This window comes from Schistocerca serialis, chromosome 6 (assembly GCF_023864345.2).
Source record: "Schistocerca serialis cubense isolate TAMUIC-IGC-003099 chromosome 6, iqSchSeri2.2, whole genome shotgun sequence".
NCBI lineage: Eukaryota > Metazoa > Arthropoda > Insecta > Orthoptera > Acrididae > Schistocerca > Schistocerca serialis.
This window is the reverse complement of record NC_064643.1, coordinates 367643520-367655832: the sequence shown is the minus strand read 5'-3', so window position 1 is coordinate 367655832 and position 12313 is coordinate 367643520. Positions and strand designations below refer to the sequence as shown.

The following is a 12313-nucleotide window of genomic DNA, read 5'->3' as shown; positions in this document are numbered from 1 at the left end:
CAGTTGGAGTGTTGCAAGGTGACCCACTGAGCCCCTTACTATTCATCATAGCTATGGTAGACATCATTGAGACAATAAAACCCGCCAATCTAAATCTACTTGTGTACGCATATGACATGGCATCAACCTCAGTTTCTGAGCATGATGTGCAGTAAACCTTCAACCAGTTAGTGTACTGGGCATGAAAAAACGACCTGAATGAAGAGAAGACAGTCTCCACAACCTTTGGAAGAGGAGGAAGTCAACAGGTAAACTCTCCCTGGAAACAGCCCTACGACTGTTTGAACTCAAACTTGAACCTGTTTCAATTTACGGACTGGAAAACAAATGGATTCATCTGAAGAAGGCAGATCTCAAAAAAATAGAGAAGCTGAAGGCTACTTACTTAAAAAGGGTGCCATGTCACTCCAAACACATACTCTCGCGGCTTGTGTATGAATTGGAGAGAGGGCCCTTCTTCGTAGAAGAGCTGCGACTGAAGCACTTACTACCAGTGATGACAGCCTACCAGGACTTACTGACAGAACTACATGAGAATAAACGCAAGATATGGAAGGATTTCTATGTTACAGATGCCACGATAAACTGTGAATGGACACAGGGAGGAAATGAACTCCACAATGTAATGACAAGACACTCTGTGCTTGTATTTTACCACAAACTGTGCAACACCCAGAATTTTCACGAGCCCAGCACGTGCTGTATATATGTGTGAGGTGCAGTGACCAGTGTGAGAGATATCACGTGTTAATCTGTAGGATGAGAACAGAATTGCTTGTGAAATTCTGTAGTGACTAAGAATAATAATAGTGAATAGAGAATAATTCCTGTACTTCACACTCTAAATGGCCAGTTTGGCTGCACTAAATCTATTACTATAATTTGGTTTGAGGTGCATATTGGTTGGTGCAGATTCACAATGAAGTAGGTCCCACCTGACATTAACCTTTTAACTGTGGTTTTTGGGATGTAAATTTTCTTGGAGTACCAGTACTGTACAATCATGTTTGGTTCTTTATTATGGCATAATGCCATACATGGCAGAAAATGAAAACGTGCACTTGAAATTCAGTTAACAATTGGAACTAGCCAATACTGTGGATTAAAACACTTGGTTTCAAATAAATTGATTGCCTCAGCAGAAAAGATTAATAAAGACAAATTTCTTTAGCAAACTGACAAAACTAACTTCATTGTTCTGCAAGGCAATTAATGCTTGACTGCTAAAAACTTGGAAATAAAATAAAACCAGAAAACTTTAATTCACTTGATAGCTCCCAGCCACAGAAATCCATTTTGTTTTCATTTGATGTGGGAGCTGTAAACAAAGAGGAAACAGTGAAATCACTTAACGCAAACACAGGTCACGTGGAGACCACCTCCCCTCCCCACAACAACTCAGACACCTCTGCGCATGCATGAATTTGGCAGCTAGGGTGCGTCAGAAAAATTTTTCTCATTAGCATCTGCCTGCTTGCTGCTACTGCCAATACAGCTAACAGCCACACTTCCAAATAGTCAGAAGCAGGAGAAGGTACTGCTCATACGCAAGTCAACTGCACATGTGCATGAGCAAACTGGCAACTGCTCAAACGAACCTAATTTAAACAGTTGTGACATCACGCTCCTAGAAAGTAGTTTACAGTTACAAAGTATTACATAGTCTTTGCCCTAAGACCTTTGATATATTTTTGCTGTTTGCAGACACTTGTGTGTGCATGATGTTTTGTTGTTATATATGGCACATTTCCTTTGCAACTAAAGTTTTATTTTTTTCCTCTCGTTTATGTTTTATCACCGCAGTATTATTCTCCAGTAGCAGGATACAGTAACATTCTTCACTACAGTATTAATTCTTACCTGTCAAAATATCAAAAATGTATTTGAAAATTAAAACAATGAAAAATTCCTGGAATCCCGAAAAATTCCTGGGTTTTTCCCTGTTTTTTCCCGAATGTAAAAATTCCTGGGGTTTTCCCTGATTTCCCGGATGTACCAGGTCGTATACACCCTGTAGTGATTGAATAGCATAACATCATCCAAATCCACTAAAACCAAACAAAAATATATCTTTTTAATAAGACAGATAAACATTCGCTTAGGGCCTTGTTAAGAGACAGACTCCGTTCCTTCAAAACTAACTATATACTTATAGACCAGATGTGGCTTAAATTCACAGAAATACATTGGCCGGCATGAACAATGCAACACCCAATAAATGATGTGTAATCATTTGAGTAATTATCTATTTAATCAAAATTAAGCACTTCAATCAGCTTTTTGAGATAGGGTACGTTACTGGCGTCGCTTTGCAGGCAAACACTGAACTGTTAATTGTTTATTGAACTCCCCTTTGTTTTCCCCACACAATCTGCAAAACACACCACTGAATGTGAACAAATTATGTTTTCCCACTCTTGTAGTGCTTATTGTTGTACCTGAATTGTTGCCCTTTCAACTGCACTTCTGTGTAATATCTTTCTGTGATTGTTGTAATCAACTTTCTGGAGTAAATATGCCATTAAGCCCTGAACAAGCTGTGGAAGCTGTTGCTTCAGTGGAAGATGGCTGCAGCATGCATTATGTTGCAGAAGTGTTGAGGACTATGCCACCCATAATTTACAGAACTGTATGAAAGTACGAGGGCAGTTCAATAAGTAATGCAACACATTTTTTTCTGAAACAGGGGTTGTTTTATTCAGCATTGAAATACACCAGGTTATTCCCCAATCTTTTAGCTACACAACACTATTTTTCAACGTAATTTCCATTCAATGCTACGGCCTTACGCCACCTTGAAATAAGGGCCTGTATGCCTACACGGTACCATTCCACTGGTCGATGTCGGAGCCAACGTCGTACTGCATCAATAACTTCTTCATCATCCGCGTAGTGCCTCCCACGGATTGCGTCCTTCATTGGGCCAAACATATGGAAATCCGACGGTGCGAGATCGGGGCTGTAGGGTGCATGAGGAAGAACAGTCCACTGAAGTTTTGTGAGCTGGTCTCGGGTGCGAAGACTTGTGTGAGGTCTTGCGTTGTCATGAAGAAGGAGAAGTTTGTTCAGATTTTTGTGCCTACGAACACGCTGAAGTCGTTTCTTCAATTTCTGAAGAGTAGCACAATACACTTCAGAGTTGATCGTTTGACCATGGGGAAGGACATCGAACAGAATAACCCCTTCAGCGTCCCAGAAGACCGTAACCATGACTTTACCGGCTGAGGGTATGGCTTTAAACTTTTTCTTGGTAGGGGAGTGGGTGTGGCGCCACTCCATTGATTGCCGTTTTGTTTCAGGTTCGAAGTGATGAACCCATGTTTCATCGCCTGTAACAATCTTTGACAAGAAATTGTCACCCTCAGCCACATGACGAGCAAGCAATTCAGCACAGATGGTTCTCCTTTGCTCTTTATGGTGTTCGGTTAGACAACAAGGGACCCAGCGGGAACAAACCTTTGAATATCCCAACTGGTGAACAATTCTGACAGCACTACCAACAGAGATGTCAAGTTGAGCACTGAGTTGTTTGATGGTGATCCGTCGATCATCTCGAACGAGTGTGTTCGCACGCTCTGCCATTGCAGGAGTCACAGCTGTGCACGGCCGGCCCGCACGCGGGAGATCAGACAGTCTTGCTTGACCTTGCGGCGATGATGACACACACTTTGCCCAACGACTCACCGTGCTTTTGTCCACTGCCAGATCACTGTAGACATTCTGCAAGCGCCTATGAATATCTGAGATGCCCTGGTTTTCCGCCAAAAGAAACTTGATCACTGCCCGTTGTTTGCAACGCACATCCGTTACAGACGCCATTTTAACAGCTCCGTACAGCGCTGCCACCTGTCGGAAGTCAATGAAACTATACGAGACGAAGCGGGAATGTTTTAAAATATTCCACAAGAAATTTCCGGTTTTTCAACCAAAATTGGCCGAGAAAAAAAATGTGTTGCATTACTTATTGAACTGCCCTCGTACATGGAAACAGGAGGCTTTGCAAGGAGACCAGGAAGAGGCCCTAGAAATGCAACATCAGAGAGAGATAACCGCTTTTGACAACTTCAAGTTCTCTGCAACCGTCACACCACCACTACTAGTAAAGCACAAAATCATCCACCAGGTTTTAGCGGTCAATGTCGGTGAGAAAACCATTTACAAAAGACTGGAAGAAGCTAATCTTCAGTACAGAAGACCTGCTACAGGTCCAGAACTCATCAGAAAGCATTGCACAGTTCGACTACATCTCACAAGGGAACATTTTGACTGGACAGCCCAACAATGGGATCAAGTGTTGTTCACGGGTGAGTCACGATTTAGCCTCCAATCACCTAATGGAAGACAGAGGGTCTGGAAAATGCCAGGGGAAAGATATTCCCTCTTTAGGGCACTTCTGTGATGATGTGGGCAGGAATCAATACACCTGTAAGGACAGATTTAGTCTTAGTGGAGCATGGGAGCCTTACCGCATGTGGGAGAAATCCTTCTGGAGCATGTTTTGACTTTTGCTCCATTTATTGATGACTTTTTTTGCAATGCATGCCCAAATCTTGTGAGAATTGTGCAAGAGTCCTTGGATGAAACAGGGATTCATGCTAAGGGTTGGCCTGCTCAAAGTCGCGATTTGAATCCTATTGAGCATGTTTGGAACCAGTTAAGGAGAAGAGCCCGTCAGAACTATCCACAGACCCTATAGAACATATGGGATGCACTCCTGGGAGAATGGCATGTGATTCATCAACAGGACATTACTGCATTAATCAGGAGCATGCCTGAAAGGTTGAATGCCACCATTGGTGCAAGAGGTGGCAATACATGCTTTTGAAGATGCGAACAGAGGTCTCCGACATTGTACCCGAGGTCTGTGAAGTGTATAACATCAGAACAGACATGTGTTACCTTTTTGAGCTTATTCATAACTTTATTGACGTGTGCATCTCTCACTAAATTTGTTTAAAATTGTCTCTCGTTTCCCATTTTTGGACTCTTATATGGGAGCATAGCACAATATTCCATTGTAAGATAGTGGATCAGTGTCATAAAAAGTGTCATAAATTTAAAATAAATTTCAGGTTTTGTAATAAACTGAAGTGTTGCATTTTTTGTGCCTGTCATGCTGTTTTGATGGCATGTAAGAGATTCATATTTGCTAGGAGGGGTCACCAGTAGTGGGATCGACTTGTTGAAACCAAGTATACGATGATGTAGGTTAGGCTCCCAAGTGTTACACTCCGCAGCCACTCACCCTGGTATGGTTCAAATGGCTCTGAGCATTATGGGACTTAACTTCAGTCCCCTAGAACTTAGAACTACTTAAACCTAACTACCTAAGGACATCACACTCATCTATGCCCGAGGCAGGATTCAAACCTGCGACCATAGCAGTCGCGCAGTTCCAGACTGTATTTTGGAATTTTGTATGACACTCACCAGCATTAAAAAAAGCTATGTATACTGTTGGGTGGTGTAATAGATAGGGTAAAGGCATCCCTAGCAGCATGTTGTGGGTTTGAATTACATGAGGTGCATCAAATTTTTTTTATTTTTAAATCTTTATTGAAATGACTCTGATCATCATTTTTTCAACTAATTGATTTAAATGTAATTTTTTATTTCTATTCCTTTGTATCACCATCACTTTAGGCACTGGATGAACTTTTTAATTTGTTTCATTTATTCTTGATATCATTCTTTTTCTGTTCGAAATTTCTGTGAATGAGTAATTAATTTTATATTTTCCTATGTGAGTATTCAATTATTTGAAAATTCCAATCTATCAGTCAAAAAACAAAAGACAAAATATTTTATTTATACTTACTGTGCAACGGTGTGAAAAATGTATTTTTGGTTACAAGACATACGAAATTCCCCTCCCCCTTGCAACTGTCATACAAACATTTAACACATAGCCTAAATTCCAACTGCACTATGGACAAAATAATGCAGATGAAGATTAAAATGAATGAAGGTTTTATAAGTAAAACGAAATTCAAGCCAAATGATGAATAGATACAATAAATGCAATAACCTGGACTGGAAAAAAGACAGTAAAAGAAAATCAAAATTTACTGATAAAATTAATTTAAAACACGTGAACAAAGATTTCAAGTGCAAAAAGGATATTAGGAAGAAAAATGAGATGAAGAAGGATTAAAATGATGTGACAAGAAAATAAGAATAAAAAAATTACATTTAAATCAATTAGTTGAGTAAAATGAGCAAAATCATTTCAATAAAGATTTAACAATTAAAAAAATTGGTGCACCTGATGTGATTCGAATCAACAACCTCCTTGCATGGTGGCATCTACATCTACATCTACATCGATACTCCGCAAGCCACCCAACGGTGTGTGGCGGAGGGCACTTTACGTGCCACTGTCATTACCTCCCTTTCCTGTTCCAGTCGCGTATGGTTCGCGGGAAGAACGACTGTCTGAAAGCCTCCGTGCGCGCTCTAATCTCTCTAATTTTACATTCGTGATCTCCTCGGGAAGTATAAGTAGGGGGAAGCAATATATTCGATACCTCATCCAGAAACGCACCCTCTCGAAACCTGGCGAGCAAGCTACACCGCGATGCAGAGCGCCTCTCTTGCAGAGTCTGCCACTTGAGTTTATTAAACATCTCCGTAACGCTATCACGGTTACCAAATAACCCTGTGACGAAACGCGCCGCTCTTCTTTGGATCTTCTCTATCTCCTCCGTCAACCCGACCTGGTACGGATCCCACACTGATGAGCAATACTCAAGTATAGGTCGAACGAGTGTTTTGTAAGCCACCTCCTTTGTTGATGGACTACATTTTCTAAGCACTCTCCCAATGAATCTCAACCTGGTACCCGCCTTACCAACAATTAGTTTTATATGATCATTCCACTTCAAATCGTTCCGTACGCATACTCCCAGATATTTTACAGAAGTAACTGCTACCAGTGTTTGTTCCGCTATCATATAATCATACAATAAGGGATCCTTCTTTCTATGTATTCGCAATACATTACATTTGTCTATGTTAAGGGTCAGTTGCCACTCCCTGCACCAAGTGCCTATCCGCTGCAGATCTTCCTGTATTTCGCTACAATTTTCTAAAGCAGCAACTTCTCTGTATACTACAGCATCATCCGCGAAAAGCCGCATGGAACTTCCGACACTATCTACTAAGTCATTTATATATATTGTGAAAAGCAAAGGTCCCATAACACTCCCCTGTGGCACGCCAGAGGTTACTTTAACGTCTGTAGACGTCTCTCCATTGATAACAACATGCTGTGTTCTGTTTGCTAAAAACTCTTCAATCCAGCCACACAGCTGGTCTGATATTCCGTAGGCTCTTACTTTGTTTATCAGGCGACAGTGCGGAACTGTATCGAACGCCTTCCGGAAGTCAAGAAAAATAGCATCTACCTGGGAGCCTGTATCTAATATTTTCTGGGTCTCATGAACGAATAAGGCGAGTTGGGTCTCACACGATCGCTGTTTCCGGAATCCATGTTGATTCCTACATAGTAGATTCTGGGTTTCCAGAAATGACATGATACGCGAGCAAAAAACATGTTCTAAAATTCTACAACAGATCGACGTAAGAGATATAGGTCTATAGTTTTGCGCATCTGCTCGACGACCCTTCTTGAAGACTGGGACTATCTGTGCTCTTTTCCAATCATTTGGAACCCTCCGTTCCTCTAGAGACTTGCGGTACACGGCTGTTAGAAGGGGGGCAAGTTCTTTCGCGTACTCTGTGTAGAATCGAATTGGTATCCCGTCAGGTCCAGTGGACTTTCCTCTATTGAGTGATTCCAGTTGCTTTTCTATTCCTTGGACACTTATTTCGATGTCAGCCATTTTTTCGTTTGTGCGAGGATTTAGAGAAGGAACTGCAGTGCGGTCTTCCTCTGTGAAACAGCTTTGGAAAAAGGTGTTTAGTATTTCAGCTTTACGCGTGTCATCCTCTGTTTCAATGCCATCATCATCCCGTAGTGTCTGGATATGCTGTTTCGAGCCACTTACTGATTTAACGTAAGACCAGAACTTCCTAGGATTTTCTGTCAAGTCGGTACATAGAATTTTACTTTCGAATTCAATGAACGCTTCACGCATAGCCCTCCTTACGCTAACTTTGACATCGTTTAGCTTCTGTTTGTCTGAGAGGTTTTGGCTGCGTTTAAACTTGGAGTGGAGCTCTCTTTGCTTTCGCAGTAGTTTCCTAACTTTGTTGTTGTACCACGGTGGGTTTTTCCCGTCCCTCACAGTTTTACTCGGCACGTACCTGTCTAAAACGCATTTTACGATTGCCTTGAACTTTTTCCATAAACACTCAACATTGTCAGTGTCGGAACAGAAAGTTTCGTTTTGATCTGTTAGGTAGTCTGAAATCTGCCTTCTATTACTCTTGCTAAACAGATAAACCTTCCTCCCTTTTTTTATATTCCTATTAACTTCCATATTCAGGGATGCTGCAACGGCCTTATGATCACTGATTCCCTGTTCTGTACATACAGAGTCGAAAAGTTCGGGTCTGTTTGTTATCAGTAGGTCCAATATGTTTGCTCCACGAGTCGGTTCTCTGTTTAATTGCTCGAGGTAATTTTCGGATAGTGCACTCAGTATAATGTCACTCGATGCTCTGTCCCTACCACCCGTCCTAAACATCTGAGTGTCCCAGTCTATATCTGGTAAATTGAAATCTCCACCTAAGACTATAACATGCTGAGAAAATTTATGTGAAATGTATTCCAAATTTTCTCTCAGTTGTTCTGCCACTAATGCTGCTGAGTCGGGAGGTCGGTAAAAGGAGCCAATTATTAACCTAATTCGGTTGTTTAGTGTAACCTCCACCCATAATAATTCACAGGAACTATCCACTTCTACTTCACTACAGGATAAACTACTACTAACAGCGATGAACACTCCACCACCGGTTGCATGCAATCTATCCTTTCTAAACACCGTCTGTACCTTTGTAAAAATTTCGGCAGAATTTATCTCTGGCTTAAGCCAGCTTTCCGTACCTATAACGATTTCAGCTTCGGTGCTTTCTATCAGCGCTTGAAGTTCCGGTACTTTACCAACGCAGCTTCGACAGTTGACAATTACAATACCGATTGCCGCTTGGTCCCCGCATGTCCTGACTTTGCCCCGCACCCGTTGAGGCTGTTGCCCTTTCTGTACTTGCCCAAGGCCATCTAACCTAAAAAACCGCCCAGCCCACGCCACACAACCCCTGCTACCCGTGTAGCCGCTTGTTGCGTGTAGTGGACTCCTGACCTATCCAGCGGAACCCGAAACCCCACCACCCTATGGCGCAAGTCGAGGAATCTGCAGCCCACACGGTCGCAGAACCGTCTCAGCCTCTGATTCAGACCCTCCACTCGGCTCTGTACCAAAGGTCCGCAGTCAGTCCTGTCGACGATGCTGCAGATGGTGAGCTCTGCTTTCATCCCGCTAGCGAGACTGGCAGTCTTCACCAAATCAGATAGCCGCCGGAAGCCAGAGAGGATTTCCTCCGATCCATAGCGACACACATCATTGGTGCCGACATGAGCGACCACCTGCAGATGGGTGCACCCTGTACCCTTCATGGCATCCGGAAGGACCCTTTCCACATCTGGAATGACTCCCCCCGGTATGCACACGGAGTGCACATTGGTTTTCTTCCCCTCTCTTGCTGCCATTTCCCTAAGGGGCCCCATTACGCGCCTGACGTTGGAGCTCCCAACTACCAGTAAGCCCACCCTCTGCGACTGCCCGGATCTTGCAGACTGAGGGGCAACCTCTGGAACAGGACAAGCAGCCATGTCAGGCCGAAGATCAGTATCAGCCTGAGACAGAGCCTGAAACCGGTTCGTCAGACAAACTGGAGAGGCTTTCCGTTCAGCCCTCCGGAATGTCTTTCGCCCCCTGCCACACCTTGAAACGACCTCCCACTCTACCACAGGTGAGGGATCAGCCTCAATGCGGGCAGTATCCCGGGCAACCACAGTCGTAGTCCGATCAGGGGATGCGTGGGACGAGCTGGCCGTCCCCGACAAACCCCCATCCCGACCCCCACAGTGATGCCCATTGGCAACAGCCTCAAGCTGTGTGACCGAAGCCAACACTGCCTGAAGCTGGGAGCGAAGGGATGCCAACTCAGCCTGCATCCGAACACAGCAGTTGCAGTCCCTATCCATGCTAAAAACTGTTTTGCTAAGAACGTCTGAACTAATCTACAGAGAGCGCAAACAAATCGACAAAATTTAAATGGTTATTAAAATACAAGATTGCCTAGTAAATGCAGTAATGCTGCTACTCGCGCACTGCTGACACTGCTCGGCGGCGGAAGGAGACTAAGCGAAATTACACTATTCAGGTACTAAAACACGATGCTACACTCTCAAATACTATAATACGCCCGAAATTTATGAATTAAACAATGCAAGAACCAAAAACACGCAAAGAAATTAAGAATTAAACTATGTAACAAATGAGTGAGCTAGGAGTATACGACTTGCTGCTCAGCTGCTTATCCAACGGCGGCAGGGAGCACACTGACTGCGACCAACCGACACTGGCCGTTCAAAACAAAACAGTAGACAAACGACTACGCGAATTTACACTATTCAGGTACTAAAACGCGATGCTACAACTGTCAAATACTATAATACGCTCGAAATTTATGAATTAAACAATGCAAGTACCAAAAACACGCAAAGAAATTAAGAATTAAACTATGTAACAAATGAGTGAGCTAGGAGTATACGACTTGCTGCTGCAGCTGCTTATCCAACGGCGGCAGGGAGCACACTGACTGCGACCAACCGACACTGGCCGTTCAAAACAAAACAGTAGACAAACGACTACGCGAATTTACACTATTCAGGTACTAAAACGCGATGCTACAACTCTCAAATACTATAATACGCTTGAAATTTATGAATTAAACAATGCAAGTACCAAAAACACGCAAAGAAATTAAGAATTAAACTATGTAACAAATGAGTGAGCTAGGAGTATACGACTTGCTGCTGCAGCTGCTTATCCAACGGCGGCAGGGAGCACATCATGCTCATACCTTAGCAACCAATATATGTAATACAACTTTTTAATGCTACTAAGCGTCATATAAAATTCCAAACTTTTTTCATCAATTACTCGCAAATGAAGGCCTGCTAAGTTGAATGGCTGCAGTGTGCAATACCTGGGGTCTTAACGCACATAACTGTACAGATGGTTTCAAAAACCTGATCCCACCACTGGGGACCTCTCCTTATTAGTAAATGACTAAGAGCTGTAACAGCTCCCCCCAGGTATAAAAAATAAGTCAGGAAATGAAAAAGCATGCCAGATTCAAAAGAATGCAAAATGTCAAAGATTAGCGACATTTTACAGAAAATAAAGATTTAGCACAGGCCTTCAATGCAAGATGCTTTAAATAATTCCCATGACAAAATACATCTCAACATCTGGCAGAAAATTCAAAGAGATACTGGCTGTGTAAAATACACTAGCAGCAACTCACAACACCACCACTCCATGACAGCAATGGTAATGGTAATGTGATCAATGACAATGTCACTACTACAGAGTTATCAAACACAGTTTTTTTTTTAAATTTCCTTAACTAAAAGTGGTGTGTAAAACAAATTACTTGCAGGCAAGTTCCTGTTTTTTCCCAATTACACTGCAGATTTAAAATTTATTGTTGAAAATTCACATATACAATTGTATACTTCAACTAATTTATGGATACAGGATCAGGTTTATCAACAATGGAACAATAGCTCATGAATACACACACAATGAATCCTGGACATGACTGAACTCTTGTACAAGGATACATTTGATCCATCTTTTCCAAGACCTTTCTCATGTTACCAAGTGAGGGCACCAGTATAATAACTATTTGAGCACGTATTATTCTTTCAGCGTTTAATGGGGTGGCCTTTCATGACTCAGGGACTGTTATCCAAACTAACTTTAAAGTTAAAGTTTTGAGGAAGATTTCCTTAGGATTTCCACTTAACTGGTAAAGTGTGAAGACAACGTTAAATCTAGCTCACACATGGAAAAAGGTGGTTGCAAACTTCATTACTACTGATGAAACTGAAGCGTCAACCATCCCTTTCAGCAACAGCAAGATAGCATACAAAACTGGGTGCTGGTTGGTGGTAGCAGTTAGCCGAGTGAAATATTTTGCAAGAGCATGGTCAATGTTGACTTGGCTCATCAAAACACTTGCCTCCTTCAATACAGCATTAAATGGGCCCTTTCGACTTTTCCCCGAATTGTGTCTGACGGCCTCCCTAGCATGTGTTGGTTAATGAAACTATTAG

The 12313-nt window shown here is 42.4% G+C and overlaps 1 protein-coding gene across 1 annotated transcript in view; it reads right to left on the bottom strand.

Annotated features, from left to right (window-relative positions):
• LOC126483959 (non-lysosomal glucosylceramidase) overlaps positions 1 to 12313 on the bottom strand; it is a 262802-nt gene that overhangs the window by 139510 nt on the left and 110979 nt on the right. The window lies entirely within an intron of this gene.